Here is a 20332-nt window from a genome sequence, read left to right on the forward strand (position 1 = left end):
ATGATTAAACCACCACCCTTGATGCTGAGGAAAACATAGTTCGTTTTTGTGGCTCAGCTGACGCACATGTCTTTGTTCCCCCCAAGGACCGAGATCTCTGTCTGAATCCTGATTGGGCAGATCACAACCTCAAACTGTCTAAATGTCTGAGATGATGTTTTATTGATTTCCTCTGGTGCAGCAGCTGTGCAGCTGGAGGGAAGCGACAGCCTCTGTGCAGTTGGTTGCACAAGAGCTCTGGGTGATGGCACTGCTGCCTCCTCACAGCCACCTGTGGTTTTTGTGCTTACGCTTGACACATAACACATGCGAGGTCTGTGGGGCAGCACCAAATTTTCTTTAAGACAGCTTGCAGGACAGAGCTATGGGTGCAAGCACAGGTGCTGCTCTTGCAAATTCCTCAGTCTTGTCCTAAACTTGAACAGCTGCACTCTCATTTTTGACCCTCGTTATACTAGATAGCAGGTTGATGATTCTTCAGAATTTTCTCCACAAACCCTTCAGATGCAATGTGCATTGCTACATGCAGGAGACTTCCTTTGAGCCTTTTTAGGAGCTGTGCTTGTACCTTCTGAACATCTGGTCAAGAGAGTCATTGGAAACTTCCCAGATCTTCAGGCCCTGGAAGCACTGGACACACACCTGTATCATTAGGAGAAACATTGTCTGTAATCTCAAGTCTCGTTTTTACCTGCACTAGTTCAGTCCAACTACTCTGGTCACAGGATGAAATTTTGAGTTCTTATATCACTTTTTGAACCAATGCCAGTTCCCTATTTGTCATGTCTTCTTCAAAGCAGCCAGCTGAGATCTTTTCCTGATGATACCTTCCTTCACTGATCTTCTACACAAACTAAGCCCTTCAAGCTCTGCTTTCTCTCAGTCCAGGAAAAAGTTCAGTGTCCCAGAAACAGTGGTCCTTTTGGTCTCTAGTTATTCAGGTATTCTGTAGCATTTTCATCTCCCGTTACAAAATTTCATTGAAACACCAACAACTAGAGATATGCTTATTACAGCCATAGTTTTCAAGCATCCAATGGCTGGGATTAGTCTCCTCCATGAGACACCTGCATGAAACACCAGACCAGAGGGTAACTACAGCTGATCCTGTCTTAACAAGTACTTCCTAGGGAAGAGACCCAGTGCAGCTGCCTCCTTGCACATAGACATCCTCTGGGATCCTTGTTCCCAGCAATGCAGGAGACATCAGGTGCAAGACCTGGGTATTGCACAACAGGCTTGGAGATCATCAAGGTCCCAGCTCCTGGACAGCTGTGTGATGGATTGTGGTGCTCCTACTGTGTAGCTGGTACCTCTGTGGGGGCACTGCCTTGGAGAAACAGGTCTGGTCTTTGTATCCCATGACAAAGAACCAGACCTTGACAATAGAAAGTGAGCCTCTTGTGACACTTCAGCATCCCTCCTTGTCCCTGGCCAAGCCCAGTTCCCCAGAATGACAGCAAAAAGACAATTATACAGGAGGACTCTAGCAGCAGGAGGACCTGTTCTGTGATGCCATGGGCAAGTGACCTATAAGTCATTTCAGAAACAGCTATTTGCTCAGTGGGATGCTTTCATTCCCTTGGACCAGGCAGTGGAAGGCCAAAGGTTTTTCCTGTTCTGTAAAGGAAATACACAATGAGCAAGAGATGAGAAACAATGTACAGAAAGTTATAGGGTTTTGTAAGCATCTTGAGTAAATAAATGTGTCACTTTCTCTTCATCTTTAAAGAGTGGACCACTTTATGGCATCTAAGTTTGATCCACAGCTTCGGACACAAGAATATATAAACTAGACAGAATTTAAATGTAATAAATTTATATAAGAAAACGAGAATCCAAATTCCCTGACTCACATCATCAATCTGTAGTAATATATACATATAATGTGAAACCAACATCTTCAAAGTTCTTCCTTGTTTTTAGCTACCTGCTGGACTTTCAAATCTTCTATTTCACATGTGCAAGGTGCTCATTAAAAGATAGGCTTATAAATTTAAAAAAGAACCTTCAAGAAACTCTGACAGTAAAAGCGCATGTTTCTAATTTAAAAAAAATCCCCAAAACCAAAATAACCACCCAACAACAACAACAACAAAACTGCTGATAAGACTGGCTAAAATAGCAAAGGACATGTTCTGGTGTGACTTATCACCAGAAGCATTTCTGTCTTAAAGCAAGGGCTTGGGTTGTGTATGTTTACATCTTTAAAGTCTTTTGTAGCAAGTTCTATATGGGAGTTGTCTCATGATTTACTGTAAGAAAACATCAGACTTGAAGAATAAGCCACAAACTGCTATTTTTGAAATTCCTGTGGTGTGTTATTTCCCATTTGACCTTTTCTTGAGGTACTCTTGACCTTAGGTCTGTGCATTCATTAGTCCTGGAGTTTAATGTCAATCTCCCCATGTCTATACTTCTGTCCATACTCTCTTGGAGCCTTAGAAGTATTTCAAGACTATACTTTTTTTTTTAAGAAAAGTACCTTATGACATTACTTCTGACTTGAATTTCAGGTGGGGATGGCATTCAAAATAATAATGCATGGATTTTTGTGATACCTCTGCAAATACATGCACCATATACATACATGTATGCTATACATGACTCTACTGACTGCAAAATTTTCTGCTGCTGGTTAACACACTTTGTGTTGGAATAAAGAGAAAATAAGATCTATAATTTTATTTCGTAAATAGACAGGTTTGGGTAAGCCAGGGAAGAGCTATGGTCTCCAAGATCAGCATTAACCTGGAGTGAATATTTCAAGGCCTCCCACTTTAAATCTCATTAATTCTTTTGACTGCCTCATGCCAATTACTCAATAGGAGGCTTTCACAGAAAACCAACAAGACTGTTCTTTATGTAGACTCCATTTTGTTGGTTCTAGCTACATGACTTGAAGGGCTTATTACAAAGAAAGAATATGTTAAGAGCTGTCCTGCTTTTTGTCATTGTCAATAGCAGGCACACATCACAGATCATTCCGCTCAAACCTTCATCAGCCACTCGCAGACTTGGGATGGAAATTAAACAGCTCTGTTGCAGCTGATGATTCTATCATCTCAAACAACTGTTTACAATTTCCAGACTGCTGGAAGACACAATGTTTTGGGCCACAAACTTCACAAGAAAATGCCTGACTATGAGTCTAGACAAGCTCTGCAATGGCAGGAGCTAGGCTAGAGAAAGCCCAAGTACCACTAGTGGTGCTACTGTTGCCATCTTCATGAAGGCCAAGTTTCAAATTGTTACCTGGAAGTGGTGACTTGGTAAAGATTTAACGCAGAGATTCCTCTCCTTGTCACTTAATAAGGAAAGTGGAAAGCATAGTTATATATGTAAAGGCAGAGGAGGCTCATGCACAAACACACGGCAGGAAGAAGCTGCAGGAGAACCATGCATGTGTGTGTCTGCTGTGCAAAGCTCCTGTGTGCGGCTCAGCTGCAATGGAGGTTTGGTCTTGCCATGATCATCTACATTTTAATGAGGAACCTCTCTCTACAGAAGGAAAAAGTGAGAGATTGTCTGTCTGCTACTCCTTAATAATTCTTTGGGAAATTAGAGAAGAACAGTTATTTGGAGAAGAGGGAGAAATTCTTTTGAACAACATATTTTCCATACATAAATATTCAGAAGCAATATGAGATGAAAAAGCAACAAGCGCAAATAAGTTCATTACATGAAATGTCACCGAGGATTGCAGTGATGACTCCATCCCAGTTAGAAGTAGATCATTACAACTGCTCTTATCACAGTACTGAACCTGATGGAGACCTGAATTACTGTCCTTACGAGAACCAGAGGCTGGAACCTCATTCCATGTCCCAGGAATGTGCAGATGAAGGCATGCAAAAGTCAGAGATGATATGCACTATAATTGATGTTATATTAAGCAAAAAACATACAGTGAAACCTTAAGATAATGTCAGCTTTTTGGTTTTTCTTCTTTTTTTTTTTTTTTTTTTTTTTTGTGAAAACAAGTGAAAAAACCCTGAAAAATTAAACTAAATTTACAGGTCATACTGTGCTATTACAGACTACAAAAGACTTTTTGGCTGTACTGTTGAAGGAGTTGACACCCATTCTCTGGGAAGTGGTTTGATCAGATCAAAGTTAAAACTTCCCTGGCAAATCCTTTGGCCTGTCATGAGACTCAAGTGTTGCTTTAGACGCTGACTCGCACAACCATTTTTTAAAGAAGAAAACCCTTCTGCAAGCATGAAGTCATACCAGCCTCAATCCAGAACAATAACTCATCCTCCAAGAAAAATTACCTAAATTTGCAGCTAAACTTCCCAATATGTTCCTCAGAATGCCAGTACCTGGGTCGTTTGTTGTTCTTCATAATTTGATGATGACTCCATGACAAGATAATATCTGTGTATGAATTACAAAATGCTGTATTACAATGAACAGGTGTATGAGGAACCTGACAAGAATCAGCCCTATGCATGGTCTTTAATACTTTCTCACTGATAACTAAATTTTGAGATACATCAGTAAGTAGATTTTTAATCCATTTATCATGATCCCCCATAAATTTTGTAATTCAAGTGTTTTAAATAAAATTGTCATGGAGGATGCCTTGCAGATGTCAGTTATTGTATCAATACAGTTACCTGTCAACCAGACCCACTGTCACATCAAATAAGATTATTCCCTTTCTCTGATGACCTGAATTCCATGAAAATATAAGTGAACTTTTACAATTCATAACATGTTAGTTCAAAATGAAGTAATAGAAAATGAAGAAAGAAAATTTTCTGTTCTGATAAGGCCAAAAATTAGTCCAAGCTATTAATTTTAATTTTTCTACATGTAATCTTACTGAAATAGACATTTCAGCTAATTTCATTCAATATTTCATCTAAACATATCAGAGTATAATTTTTTGCATTGAAAACATTTACTGTGATATTTTTGACCGGCAGTGAAAACAAAGCTCTTACCACTAAAAATTTTCTAACAATTATGTAATTAGTCAATTGCCTTCTGAGTCATTCCTAAGAAGCTGATAGAACACAGGCTAGGACACTGGCATGTTAGGAAGCAAAAAGCTGATTGCCCCTAGAGAAAAGCATTTCATATACACATATATATATATATTTATATAAAATTAAAACTGATGCAAATGTACTATTTGCATGTTATTAAATACACCTCAAGCTACATTGACTGAAACAGCACTTTAGCATTTTACAGGTCAAAATTAAATTTCACTTTAAACCTAACAGTCAGCAACAAGGGACTCTTAGTCCATGCACGTATGGTCTGGTACAAGGGTAGCCAAATCAGGTGATTCTGCTTGAGCAGGGAGGTTGAACCAGATGACCCACTGTGGTCCCTTCAAACCTCAGCCATTCTGTGATTCTGTGGTTCGCTGTTAGGGCACAGTTTGGTTATCTACCACCTTGCAGTTTTTGCTGGAGCTAATGAAGTGCACTGACACTTCATCACAAAACCGGGCAGAGTGTATGCACTCCCCAGCTCCCAGAGCATCAAGGGAGAGAGCCCTGAAAAGCTGTCTGAGGCTAGGCAGGGGTTTGCTGCCCACTCCATCTGGATGTGTCTGAGAGTTCCCAGCTGACAGGGCTGCAGGGACAGTCTTCAGCTGGCTGCCCAGGAAGCCCCATTACACTGAGCTATTTAAGGCTTCTTCATTTAGCAAAACCTTTGTAGCCGGCTTTGTAGAAAAGCCAGGCTGACAATGTTTATTACAGTCACCATAGCCTGTGCAGGGCTCTATTCTGATTAGTTTCTGATAGCTTTGGAATTCATGTCAGTACTAAATAAACTTTGCTGACTTTGAAATAGTTGGAATTGTTGACTTACATAAGGACATATTCACTGCCATACATCTCTGACGATGAATAACCAGACAACTGGCCTCAAAGGAGATGGACAGACACAGCAGCACAAATATTGTTTCTATTAACACTGGCTTCAGATTTTCCAGTTGATTTTCTTTACTTTCAGAAAACACTGATCAGATAAGACAAAAAAGCCAGTAAAGAAATTATTTGGTCATTGGTTATTAGTTTTCAGTGGAAAACTAGTGATGCATTTTATGTGGTAATCCCATATGATTTATGTTGTGTTATGTTTTTGCCTAAAAGTTAAGCAAAAAAAGAAACAAGCCAAGATGTCTTGGCCTAATCAAAATAAGATATGGGGACCTTTTCCAAATAATATATTTCATGTAAAGGCATTCTTAGCACTTCCAAAATGAAATACGCAAAGTACTTAATTTCGTCGTAAATGACAACCTTTTGAATTTTGATGCTGAGCAAGGACAAAAGGCAGGACTAAGATGTTGAAACTTCTTCTCATGTAGATTTTCTTTTCTGGACTGAAAACAAAATGCAACAAGCTGTAATGAAACAAGCTGTTGAATAAATAATTACTCACAAATATTTTGCAAAGATAACAGGGCTTTCCCAGGACTACAGGAAGTTAGGGGCAATGGGTCATGAGTACAAAACAGCTACTTAAAACATCTTGTTTCACTATCTAGATGACAGATATAGAAATGGGGAAAATAATTTCTTTTCCTGTAAAATGTAATTCTTGAGGAACAAGAACTGCCTCTCAGCACAGAGACAAAATATTCATTATAGGGACGCACAACCATCACAGGGGAACAGGAATACTTCAGAGTTCAGTGTAAAGCAGACTAGCAATCTCATGCTGGCTTATTTTCTTCTTGTCCACTGAAGCATAAAACACCTCCTTTAAATCTGTTCTTTGTTGTTGTTGTTGTTGTTTTTTTTCCAAAGAGCATGGGTCAGCTGAAGGGAGAATCCAGACTTGTCAGAAGAAGAAATGCTTAAAAAATTCCTAGGTTTTTTGGAAAATTATTGGAAGCATTGAAATAAGAATATTACAGGGGAATTTAGATTCCCTGTAATCTAAATGTAAATCTAAATTATTTCACCTTGATTATTTTTTTGCTAGTTTGAGGATCTGTTGGTACCTTCTTTACAATTGTGAAGACATCGAACATTTGTACACAGGTATTCAATGGAAATACACATTTATCCTTTGGTTTCAATATCCGCTCAAATATTTGAGATTATTTCATTTCATTTGAAACAGACATTGGGGGCTTTTAGACTCTATGGCTCAGACCCAAACAAAAAATTAGTCCCTAACTCCTACTGCAACACACTGGAATGAAGGCCTGCTGATTGCACTCCTTCAAGGGACAGAGGAAAATATTTTAGTGAGTTTAAAGAGCTGTGCCCCATTTGAAAAATTTCCTTTTGCCAGTGTTTTGATATCAGCAGATCTGGGGAGCTTTGTTAGATACTGTCTGACTCCAGTTTGATCTACTCAGAACTGGTTTCATCTCCCAAGTGGTATTTGCTCTGTGTCTACACCAGGGTGGAAGTCCACAGTCCTGAGCACCCAGCCATCCCTTGAAGCAACTTAGTCTTATCTCTGCATTTGTGTCACAGTTAATTCTCAAAGTCTCCTGCAATAATAAGTTTGTTATCTACTTTTATTATGTAAATAGTTAAATTTGTCTTTCTCTTCTAGCATTGCCTGCATTGGTGGTAGCCATCCAGCAGGCAACAGAGACAATTTCCTGAGACCATTTTACAAAGACTTGTAGTGGAACTGCAGCACCATCGCTGTGGTCAGCTCCCAACAGCCCTGATCAGGATGAAGATGATGATGATGAAACACGGTTACACAAAGAAAAGCCTCAATAGACTCAACAGTCAAAACTACAAATGAGAAAATACCTGTGACCTATATGCCGATGGCTGTCCAAATTTATGATTATATGATGATGTGTGTCCAAATTTAGATCTCAGCTTAAATGCCTGAACTCTCCTTAAGGAAGTGCACAAGGAAGTGTGTTCCTGACCTTGCTTTGGGTGCCTCATACTGCTGGACATGGAACAGGTGTGGCCAAGCCCCCATCTATCCCTGTGGCATAGTTCTTCCAAGAAAGACTTACTTTCTTGCTTATTGGTCAGTAAGGCATCAAACTGAAGCTGGGTGTACCAAACCAGAAGCACACCTAGGGCTGTGCCAACAGATGGTGAGATCCCAACTTTCTTCAACTCTTTTCCATCCATTCTCCCCCAAAAGTCTTCTAATATCCACAATTGTATGTCTTCTGTCTAAGCTAGTGAGCTCAGACTCCAGTCCAAAATGCAGTATAGACGTATCTGCAAAAATCTGGCTCTATCTACCTAAAAGTTGAGTATTCAAAATTGCAGCTTCTGGAACTGATGATTATAATTTTTATGAGATTTAATATGTACTTGAGAATTTAGGAAATGAAATGGTAAAACGTTAACAGTCTAAAAAGAGCTAAAAAAGAGAATGTTTCCTGCAGCTGGTCGGAAGTTCTTGCACTGTGTGCAAGTGGCACAATTTATCCACTTTCATGTACGTGCTGGAAGAAATAATTATCTACTTCTGATTTGTGGGGACTTTTCTTTTGTAATTTGCAACTACTGTGTTACTCACAGAAGACTCCAGACCTAGATTTTTTTGCTGAAAATCTCTTCAACAGAACAGCTATGTTTATTAATATTTGTCTCTGCTTGCTCATAAAAGACTAAAAGAGCTTGTTTATAATACAAGATAAAATCATGTTGACTTTATGGACAATTACCAGACGGAAAACTCCAGGAATTATTACCACAAACATCAGTACCAAGGGGCTCAGATTATTAATTTTAACAATCTTTGTTACCTTGAACTCTTCTCAACATCTAGACATCAAAAGCAAGTTCATTTCTACCTTCATCCTCATCTGTGAGCAATGACTAGCTTTGCCCTTGCTGAACACAGGCTCTGGTGCCTCCCACATTTGCTTTCTTTGTCCTAATCCCCAGTTAGCAGCAGATAAGGAATATTTGCACTTAAAATTAATAACTCAGCTTGCTCTTCTGGGGAAAGGAAAAGGCTGTAAGATATATTTCTTTCTTTTAATCTAAAAGGATTTTTACATAACCTTGGTTACTGCTGCCATTCTGAAAACTCAATGCTGTACATGAATTTGGCTCCTTGGGGGTAATCCTAGATGCATTGAGAGCAAGAAGGGCCACATTCCAGTGGACCTCAGCGTTTCCAAGAAATGAGGGAGGTGGGTCATGTCCAGGGAGGCTGATGTCCAGGGAGGCTGAGGGGCTGATGTACCCATCTTGCCTTGCCCACACCACAGCTGGGGACCTCATGGGCCCCCTTGAAGAGCTGCATGGAATTCCAGCCTGCTGCAGTGACTTCAGCATGGCTGTGTCTTCTCATTTTTCTTTTTTTATTACTCAGCTCTGTCCCTGAGGAGAGTGGACCATATTTCCAGGTTCCAGCAGAGAGAGGAACAAGTGTGACAAAACAGATTTGCACCATGAAATATATCTTGATGAAGGTCTGGTTTCTCTGATCTGAAGTCTCCCATTTGCCACTTGATTTAGACAAAACCACAAGTACCTCAAACACAGTTACTTGCTTAGCTTTCAGTCACCTGGATTTAAGATCCATGCTGTTACACTAATCAATTATTTTCCCTTTAATTTCTAGTGTGTCTGCACAATGCAGACAATAAAATACAGGCAGAAGGAGCTGAAGATAAGAAAAGGTAGCACTTTGAACATTTTTCAAATTAAACCAATTGCTTTATGTCATTTGAGGAGATAACATGCTTTTTCCTCTTGGTGCTAATTAAATTGAAACCTCAGAAATCCCCATAACAGGACGGTTTGCTCAGCCTCAGCCATGGTCTTTTGGCAATTGCCTGGGAAGAGAAAACAGCCCCAAATGGGACCACATATACTCATTGGTGGGGAGCCAGAGCAGGCACACTCACATGGTTTCCAATGTCCAGCCACAGCATAATGTCCTGACTGTTCTTCTAGACCACAACCCAAAGGGAGCGGTTTCACCCATACACGAGAGGAATTCAGCCCAGTAAAGCCCAACAAAGTTCTGAGCACAATCAGAGCAGTCAGCCACATGTGATCCTGAAGCTTTCAATCCTATAAATCTCCCAAATGTTTATATTTTTCTATGGGACATATGCTAAATTAGAGTTTAAATTAGATTAGTACAATTTTTCTTTGCTCTGCACAATGGCTGTATATGGCCTACAGCATTTATAGGTGCTTCAAAACTGACACGTTGTTAACAGCACAAACAGCACAATGAGCTGGGATCTGTGCCACAGTGAAAAAGCTGTCATTTTGGCAAATAAGGAAGGTTGAGTGATGCTTTGTAAGGACTTCTGGGGCCTAAGGGATTTGATAGGGAATTTTGAATACCTTCTAAGAGTAGAATGAAGGAAATCACTAAAAAATCAGGTTCATTTTATTAAAATAGTCTCAGAATACATTCATTGTTATTCATGGATATCTCATTCTATTTCATTATATTTTAACCCTTTAAAGTACTTTTCCATGTCCTGCTACTGTTTGATCCATATCATTCTATGACTAATCGTGGATGTTGCTTCAGAAATAGACTCACAACATAAGGAAAACAGGCTCTAGGGGATTAAATGGAATTCCACTTGAAGGCCCATTTTAAGGTAGCACCCGAAAAAATGTACCTGCTGCCCATGCATAATGCCCAAGCATCTTCATAGGCAGTCATCCAGAAAACATCTGTAAGTGGGAGAATCTGGAGACAACATAGAACATTTCTGCACGCTGTTTCTGGAACCATTTTCTCTAAATAGAACACATGGACCCTAATCCTCTAGAAGACAGTGCACACTGCCTAATTCTGTACATATGAGAACTTCCCATCATGTGGTGTACTTGGGCAGATCAGCTGCCTGTGCTTCTGAAAAGCCTTTAGTAACTAAGCAAATAAGTTTTACTTGCTTTCAGCAGGACTGCACATGTGCTTCATATTAACTTAAGTACTGTGCTAGAGCTTTTCACTCCAGAGATGGGCTCTATTTGCTGTTTTCCTTGATCTGGGACTCAGATCAAGAATTAAATTAATTCTTTGTGACAGGCAAGTACCAAAAAGTGACCATGATAAAGCTGCAAAATCTGCTTGATGACTCAAGCAGGGCACAAAAGGATGGTGCTTAGTATGCAGTGGAGGGTGCCATTATACTTCTAACAGTGAGCCTTTATCCCTGCCCCAGCTGCCTTTGCCCTGAAGTTTCAGGTGCTTTCATGCAATGGAGCCCTCAAGGACAGGGTTTGGGGAAGGAAAACCTGCTGCAGCAGGCTCAGAGAGAAGATTTGCCACAGCAGTGACCAGCAGCAAGGGTCCCTGATGATTTCATGCTGACAGAATCATATTTAGGTGGTGCATGGGCAGAGCACCTCTTTCCAGCAGTCCTGCCCTGCACAGCAGCAGACAGCCTTCAGCCTCTCTCCCAGCAGCACTGACTGACTGCCAGAGCCCTGGGGTCACCACGGCACTGGGTGATGACTCAAAAAGTGACTTCTTGTACTATACACATCCATATCGTCCTGTGTTGACTACAGATCCCAGCTCAGAGATCACACATGATAGGATAGTTTGCAAGGTCTCAACCAACAAATGACACTTTCTCTAGGACACAGATGTTGCCGTTCGCTTTTCAACACCTCCCTGTAACTCTACACATGCAGTCTGGGGTTTATTTTGAAACAACATACCACAGCATAAAGTTTATAGCTGTCTTCAGACCCACTTCCAGGAAAGGACTCTGACTGTGTCACCCCACACTGTCAACCACCTCTGTGACTGTTCAGTTTGCTGTGCCTCAGCTCAATGTGTTGGAAGAGTCAACCTTTCCTGATGTTTTCTTGTGAATGCTAGGTACAACCATTGCAAAACTCCCCTAGAAACAATGCTCACCTTCCTCCGAGTAAGAAAGAGTATGAAATATTTGATGGATAAATCATTTTGGTTCAGGTAGCACCTGCTCTTCCACTCCATCACTCCATCACCACTGTAATGAGTTTTTCAAATTAACTGACCATTATGGCTTTAATACTCTGCTCCATTTAGCTGAATAGGTATAGATCTATACCCATCTTTGAAGCCAAAGGAAAACACCTCAGGACTTCTAGAGCAGCCTGTCAATCGCCTGCCTGGGCAAGGAGGGTACCAACATAGAGTAATATCATAGAACCATAGAATGGTTTGGATAGGAAGGGACATTAAAAATCATGTAGTTCCAAGCCCCCTGCAATGAACAGGGACACCTTTCACTAATCCAGGTTGCCCAGAGCTCCACCCAGCCTGGCCTTGAACACTTCCACGGGTTGTTGCTGGTATCCACAACCTCCAGACAACCTGTTCAATGCCTCATCACCAGTATTTTTTACTAATATCTAATCTAAACCTACTCTTGTTCAGTTTGAAGCAACTCCCCCTTGTCCTGTCACTACATTCTCTTGTCCATCTGTAAATTTGCTGAGAGTGCCCTTGATCACTCTATGTCATTAATAAGGATATTAAACAGCGCTGCTCAACATGTGGAGCCCTGGGGGTCACTGATGTCCATCAGGAGGGACTCTGAGCCACTGACCATTACCCTGTGGATGCAACTACTCAGCCAGCTTCTCATCCATCTAGTACAAAGTCTATCCAAACACCACACAACAAATCAAGGCTTTATTCAACAAATGACATCTCTAGACCTTTCCTGGTTGGACTGATGTATCACCCTGTCCTTGAAGGCCACTAGGGCCCTTGGTGCAGCCATGCTGGCTGTCCAAAATCACCTCCCTGTCCATGGGCCTTAGCACAGCTTCTAGGAGGATCTGTTCAGTTCTTCCCAGGTACAGAGGTCAGGCTGACAGACCAGTTGTTGCTAGGTTTCCTGACAGCTGTAGGCTTCTGCACACCTCACAGTAGCTATCTGCATCCTTCAAACACTGGCTGCACATAAGGTCAGGCTTTCAGTCTGAGTTCTGAAGGGACAAGGCCTCTATAGTTAAGGACACTTGGTGTCAAAATATAACATAAGCAAGTTGGCATTCCTGTGCCTCCCAGGGTGCCCACAGGTCATTGCAATACTTTGGGATTTGCAAGAAGAGCTGTATTCCACAGTGAAAAATAAGATACCTGAGTACCTCTAGATTCCTTAAAAAAGAAGGGATGGAAGAGCAGAAAAACAATTCCAAACAGACTCTCAAAGGGACTGAAATTTACAAAACCCACCATTTTTAATAAGTAAAGAAAAGCTAGAGAGTGCTTTCTGTTGTAATTTCAAAGCAAACTGCATGATACTGTCATTTTATTCATGTTCATGACTGCTTAGAATGATCATGCTTTAAGAGAAGTTAGAACTAAAGAAAAGAAACCTCAGCAAGATAGAAACACACTGAAAAATAGCACCATTCCCTTGCCTTGTGTATCCTGAAGCAGCCTACTCATCAGTTAGAGGTGCTGGATGAACTCTCCCCCAGCTGCCTCGTCAGAACTGCCAACATACCCATGCTCCTGGAAAAGGAGGGACATCCCACTGAAGTCAACCTGGCATCAATTCAGCCAGTGGGTGTGGTACTATGCACAAAAAACCACGAGGATAAAGTTGTCAGTGTCAAAGCTCTACTCTGTGATGATTCAGGACATTTGATCTTCAAGGGGGACAAACTTGAAGACACCAATGAGTGAAAATGTTTTGCATCAGCCCACAGACCCCAGCAGGCTCCCTGCAACATTGCTGCTCCCGCTGTCATGTTCTCCCAGGCTGGCATGGAGAAATGGCAGGCCTGGTGTGTGGCTCTCGCATTCATACTGGGTTTCCACAGCTGTTTCCATAAACAGCCTGACCTTTATTTTGATAGTACATACGTATTCTGTTTGAACCCCATGTTTTCATCTCTGGATACTCACTCCACCTCTCCTCACGCTACATCACAGTTCTTTTCTCCACCATCTGCTGCAAGGAGCTCATTTTTCAAAGAGACAAAGTCTTTAAGGATGTAGAGAAAGAAGTTCATCAACACTGCTTGTGGCCCACCATTTGTTTTTGGAGGGGAGCCAGGGGCCAGCTAGCTGTCAAGAACAATGGCTAGTTTCTTTATACTCATTTTAAAATAAATGTTGGTCAAGGGCACAGTGCTCTCATGTCAAAGAAAAGGGGCCCACCCTGGAAGGAAATCAGATTTCTGAGGATGGCACTACTCCCAGCCAAAGGCAGCCACCTGCCTTGGGTGCTGCAGGTGCGCAGGGACCGTGCTCAGCCCCTGGCTACTGCTGGGAGCAGAGAGAGTGCAAAATTGCTGCTGGTGCACGTGACAGAGAGAGGCAGTGCGCTGGAGTGGGCCAGCAGCAGCTGACTGTGCTGGACTGAACCCCAGCCATTGCAGCATCTGGGTTTCCAACCATGCCAAATCCTTGCACTCTCTTCTCAGCTCTACACCTGGACTCCTGATTTTGAGATGCACTGAAAAAAATATGGCCTTCCTGACAAAGTAGGAGTTGAGACACTTCATAGAGTTTAAAGATTTTAAAAACTCCCTGCCTTGAGGCAGGTCCCCCATATGAGAGGCACCCCAGATGAGCACCTACAAACTGCAACACCATCATCTAGTGGGGCATGATGTATAGCAGGGAGGTGAGGGCTCATTCTCCAGGTGCAAACCACTGGACTGATCTGCTGAAGTAGAACTGAGCATTCATCTCATCATCGACAACCCTTTGAAGCAGTGATTTTGTGGTTTTGCCCAAACTCTTCCAGTGCCCAGTGCCTTCCGCAGTGGTGAGGTGAGGCTGAAGGCTCAGGAACAAGAACTTCTAGAAGAGCACAGCCCTAGGGCTGGCACATGGCACCAGCAGAGACTGCAAGGAGGAAGAGAAAGGACTGCAGTGCACAGAGCTCATCAGTAAGTGCCAGCTGGGTGATGCTCTGCTCTGGCCAAAGCGCAGCCAGAACCACAGTCAAATCATCATGGTCTCTGTGAATGTTTAATGTTCTGTTGTTTAGAACTGATTAGTTCAGACCTGGAAATCAGACCAATGCTCTTTTCAGGTTTTATTGTAAGTGAGAAACAGTCTGGCAGATCTCACAGCTCTGATTCAGCAGGGAATGGGTGTTGCGTAAATTGAGAGAATTTATCATATTAGTGGGGGCAGATATGCTCCTCCACTATAGTTTGGGGAACCCCATGCAGAAAGGAGACCTAGATGGTGTTTTGGCAGCAACAAGCCAGAAAATCAGTTTCTGTCTCATGCTGTGCCCCACTCTGTGTCATCAGGGATAGCCATGCCACTGCCCAACATCATTAGAATCATAGAATCATTTAGCTTGGAAAAGACCTCTAAGACCATTGAATCCAAAGATTAGCCCAGCATTGCCAAGTCCACCACTAAACCATGTCCCCAAGCAGCACATTGGTTTGTCTTTTAAATTTGGAGAAGGTCATTTCCATGCAGGGTTGAGTGTGGCATGCACTGCCTATTCTTTGCCCTCCCCAGATCTGACTAAGGTTTATTTAGTCCTTATTGTTGATACCTGAATGGAAAAGCTATGCAGTATGAGTCACAAAGTGAAAACAAACTGGAAAAATTAGAATGCCCACTGCTTCCAGATGCCAAGTCAAAATTAATCAAGCTGCTTGATCTCTGTTGTGATTAGCACTTCTCTGTGCTAACAGAGAAGTGTGTGTATATTGCCTTGTTTTCTCTCTATCATCTAACCTGCCCTGGGATCATATAATTTAGAGGTAATTAAGTTCAGCAAAAATTATTGAAAAACAGAATAGGATGACTTACTTTTTTTCATCTGCCAATGAGGTAACAGTATAATTTTATACTTACCTCTCCTAAGACTCACCTAAAGGGAACTTAACTATGCCAGAACCTAAAGGGATCCCCCCCTCCCATAGAAGTAATTGTGTCAAACTAAAACTCACTTAGGAAAATCACCTCTTCAGTTCTTCAGGTAAAAGGCCATTCAAGTCTGGTATCTCCCCACTTAAGTCTTTGCAGATGTCTAACTCCTGCAGAAGCTAAAGAGAAGGGTGCAGTTTTGGTCCAGGGGAAATATGTCTACATAGGGCATTAGAGGGAGAGAGAAGGAATATTCTTCTTTATGATACTAATCAGGATAACACAGAGTTTGGGCTAATCCACACTGATGTGCAAGAACTCTCTTCAAAGAGGTCACGACATGGGTTACCTATGAAGTAAAACTACCTGAGCATTTAGTGTTTTTCTGACCAGCACCCCTGAAGTTTTCAAATTTTGAAGAGTTTCCTTAAGAAAAACACATGCAAACAAACAAAGAAAACCCACCTTATTCTTTTGGAGGAAAAAATTACTTCAAATGGTTTAAGAAACACAACCATGAATGTGCTCTTTGATTTTCAAGTTGGACAACTAGCTGAATTTTGTCTTACTGTAAAAATTACTGCTGTATTTGTTCTGAAAGCTAATTTTAAATATTCAAAACCAGATGTAATAATGTTTTAAAAATAAAATAATAAGCTTTGGTACTACTAAAGTTCGCCACAAGGCATAAAAAAAGACCATCTTTCCATCAGAAGTTCCATCATATTTTTCATGAGAATATAAAGTATTCACACTTGTAATAGAGGTCCATCTATCACAGTGCCCTATCTGCCAGTGGCTACTGACAGTTGTCAAGAGGAAACATTACTCTTTTTGAGCTTTTTTATTCACAGTTGAGCCATGATTTCCTGAGCCAGAGATCACACCCAGGCCACCAGGAAACACACTGGAAACTTCTTGAACCCAAATAGGGGGGTTGGTTTATTTTCACCTTTTATGTATCTGGACCATAAAACATTCTGTGGCAACAAGTTCTCTCCATGTCCTGTGTGAAAAAGTACTGCCTTGACATTAATTTTATGTTGGTTTTGTTTTATCTTTTACAGTGGTTTCAGCAACCTTGTTTATTCAAGAGGTGCAAGACATTATTCAGAATTAGAAAAGTGTATTATGCATTATTCTTAGTGACATCAAGACAAGGTAAGATACATTAGAATATGGTCAAATAACATGGATTTATTCCAATTTGTAAGAATGTTTTCTTCATTACTTTCACAATTTTTTTGTTTAATTTACCTTGTGCATAAAAAAACTGAGTTGCTCCCTCTCCAGCCATTTCTCATGGCCCAGTGCATTTGCACAGACCTCCTATGTTGAGATGAGTTGCACTTTCTGTAAACAACAAGGTCCTTTTAGGCCTTAAAGTACATCTCAAAACAGAAGCAAACAAACAAATGTTTAAAATTTAAAAAAAAAAAGTCAACATTTTTACACAGAATTTCAGAAGGATGCCATGCAAATCCACGAGTTAGACCAGATTCTGTTAAGGTCAGAATCTGACCTAAATTCCCCTAAGAAGCATATCTAATCTTAAAAAAATGCATTATGTTTAGTCTCATTGCATGCTATACCTTGCCAATGTGTCACGTGAAGCCATTGTGAAGGTTAGTACCAGGACAAAGCATGATTTTAAAATGTTCTGAATGTAATTGACTCAGTGGCCAGGTCTCCAGTCCTAATGTGCTGCCTTTTTCAAATTAATTCGAGTTATGGTGGGGCCCCTAGTCCAAATCAGAGGATAAGAGAATGCAAAACAGAATTTTAAAAATTGAGGCAGTTTGTGTTCCTGCTTATGAACAAGCAGACAAGTCAGCAACTCAGAAATCAGCAGCCATTAGTTTATTGGCAATTCATGCAGTTTAAAAATAGCCACAGAAATTTGTAACAAGACTATGACCACCCTCCCCTCCACAAAAAAAAATAATAAAAAAAAAAAAAATAAAAAAAAATCAGTTACTCTGATTGCACTAACAACTGAGAGCCCAAGTGGTAAATTCCTAAGGCAGCTGTTAAACTGGAGCTGGAGAGGCAGTGAAAGGCAAGGGTTGGAGGGCAGAGAAAGAGGCTTACATACATTGTCAGCACCAAATATTTAGACTTTGTGAGTCAGAATCATGAGGCTAACTTGAAAATGCTCATAAATTTGATGATTTGTCTCACAGATTTTAGTCTGGAGCTTTCACCATGCAGTAGAGGGCCAACAAACAAATGTTTCTCTAATGATTTTCAGAACCTCCCTCGCTGCACATCAAGAAAGCTTTGGGAGAAAGATGTCAATGACAAAAGTGAAAATATGTCCTGATCTAAATGGGCAATAATTTTCATATCAAAACGGGAGACGTGTCACCACTGTCTGACATGGAAAAGCAGGCAAAGCCTGTATAAACCTTTCCTCCACCCCAGTGAAGTGCCTTCCTGGAATTGCAGTGTTTCCCTGAAAGATGGCTTCAGGCCAAGGGGTCACAGAGGTCAGGGTGATGCTCTGACACTGCCACCTCAGAGCTGCAAAGTGCGCTGGGGGATTCAGCAATGACCAGGCTGGCTGCACTGAGGCACAGACACCAGCGTGGTGCTGCACCAGCGCTAACCACACTGATCATCTCTGCAAACACCTCTGCTGAGTGTGAGACCCCGGCCTGGCACACAGTGCATTGCTCTGCACGGTGTGGAGGTACTGCTGGCAGATGGGAACATACCAGCCTGGAGATCTTGAAGTAAAATATTGAACCATGCATTGGGTTGTACATTTTGCTGGACTACAGCTTTAGATTGCCTTTTTTGGTGCCATGTTAAGTCAAAACCAGCAGGTTTCCTCTGTTCATCTGCTACAGGTCCTGAGGCTGAGCCACCAACTGTGCTGTGGAGACAGGGAGAGGAGGGAGATGTAAAAGTCTCCTGTATTAACTCTAGTTTAGCCTATTTAGAGAATTCAGACTATTGTTATGCCTCTTGACTTGTGAGTTGGTGCTTTTACAGATAAAATATGAGCAGGCTTGAACAGGAAGGTGAAGCTCTGTTAAATAGGAGAATGCAAACTGATTTAAGATCTGTTTGGTTGGCCCTATTCTAAAAATGTTATTATTTTTGTAAGTACATTACATGACATTACCACAACCTCTGGACAACATTTACTGAACTCAACTCTTTGAAGGACTGAGGTTTTCCTATTTCAAAGTTGTTTCAGGGTATCTTCCAGGTGGACTGTAAAGTGAAACAAACCCTAGCCCAAATCTCCTGCTGCAGATCTGATTTTCAACCATTAACAGTGTGACAAATTGGTAGAGGTATCACACCAAGCAAAAAAAAAATGCAAACTCCAAATCCCAGACTCTGAATCTTGAGTACCCATCCTGGGGCTTGTTTCTAACAACTTTCAGCACATAAATTTTTTTCCAAGCTTTGAGAGACTATTGGAATTCTGGAAGCTACACTGGTGATTCAGGGAAAGCTTTCAGGGCCATTTGCAATTTTTTCATTTCCTTAGGGGTGGGCTACTCTCTTGGTGCAAAAACATGCCATTCCCATTAATAGTATGTGAGCAGTGTGCTCACTCAAAGAAGCAATATACCCCCTAGTGACCAGATCAGAAAGGGTCTGCCCAGCAGACAGAATTTTGCCCATTCCATGTTGCAAATCACTTTTTCATGCTTGCATGCATGTTGCTTGGGGACATTTCTTCTTGGGGTGCTGCTGAGTGCCAGGGGTCGAGCTCCAGCTGAGGAATGAGGCAGGCAAGTACAAAAGGAGGCATTGTTGTTTGTATGCGCTCTTCCACACCACACACTGTCACACTGCACAGAATGAGCACAGCTCTCTTACACCAGCAAATCAACAGTGCCTCAGCAGTAAGCTAATATTTTCAAGCTGTGGAAGTAATTAGTCTTCCCCCATTTCAGACACCATGACTGAAGCCACTGTGCATAAAAAACCCACTGCCCCAAAAAACTATGCTGGCAGCAGTGATGCTGAGTGGCACACCATATTGGCCATATTCACTCATGGACAAGCCCTGATCATCCCTACTTAGGTCCTCATGGCCACAATAGAGCTCTCACAGGCTGGATGGCAACAAGAGAGCAGGCACAATGTGTGCACACGGCACAAGCAAAACATCTGACTTATTTATGGGTGAATGGATAAAGCCAAGAACCTGCATATGTGTAACATAAACCAGAACACCTATGTGCACACCCAACTACACCGCCAGTTGTCCCACTTTTCTGTTTCAACTTCCCAGCCAAGCAGCGCCTTTTCCCAGTGTCTTTACTATCTCTTATTTACTTACCCCCACAAGTATCTTGAAAAATTTTATGTGCTTCTTTCTAAATAAAGACAGAAGAGTAAAATCCCCTATTCCCTGGAAAGAGAATATTCTGAATTTATTCCTTCCCAAATCATCAGGCCCAGGGAGCAATAAGAACATTTCCTGTTCAGATTTTCATATGTCAAAGTACATTGGGTATATCATTAGTTTAATGCATAAAAAATGCTATGATCTGGAGTCCTCCTGCTGCAGCAGAGCAAATGTGAATTTACTCTTTTACAGTGATGCCTTGTATGGAAA

Source organism: Zonotrichia leucophrys, chromosome Z, assembly GCF_028769735.1.
Source record: "Zonotrichia leucophrys gambelii isolate GWCS_2022_RI chromosome Z, RI_Zleu_2.0, whole genome shotgun sequence".
NCBI lineage: Eukaryota > Metazoa > Chordata > Aves > Passeriformes > Passerellidae > Zonotrichia > Zonotrichia leucophrys.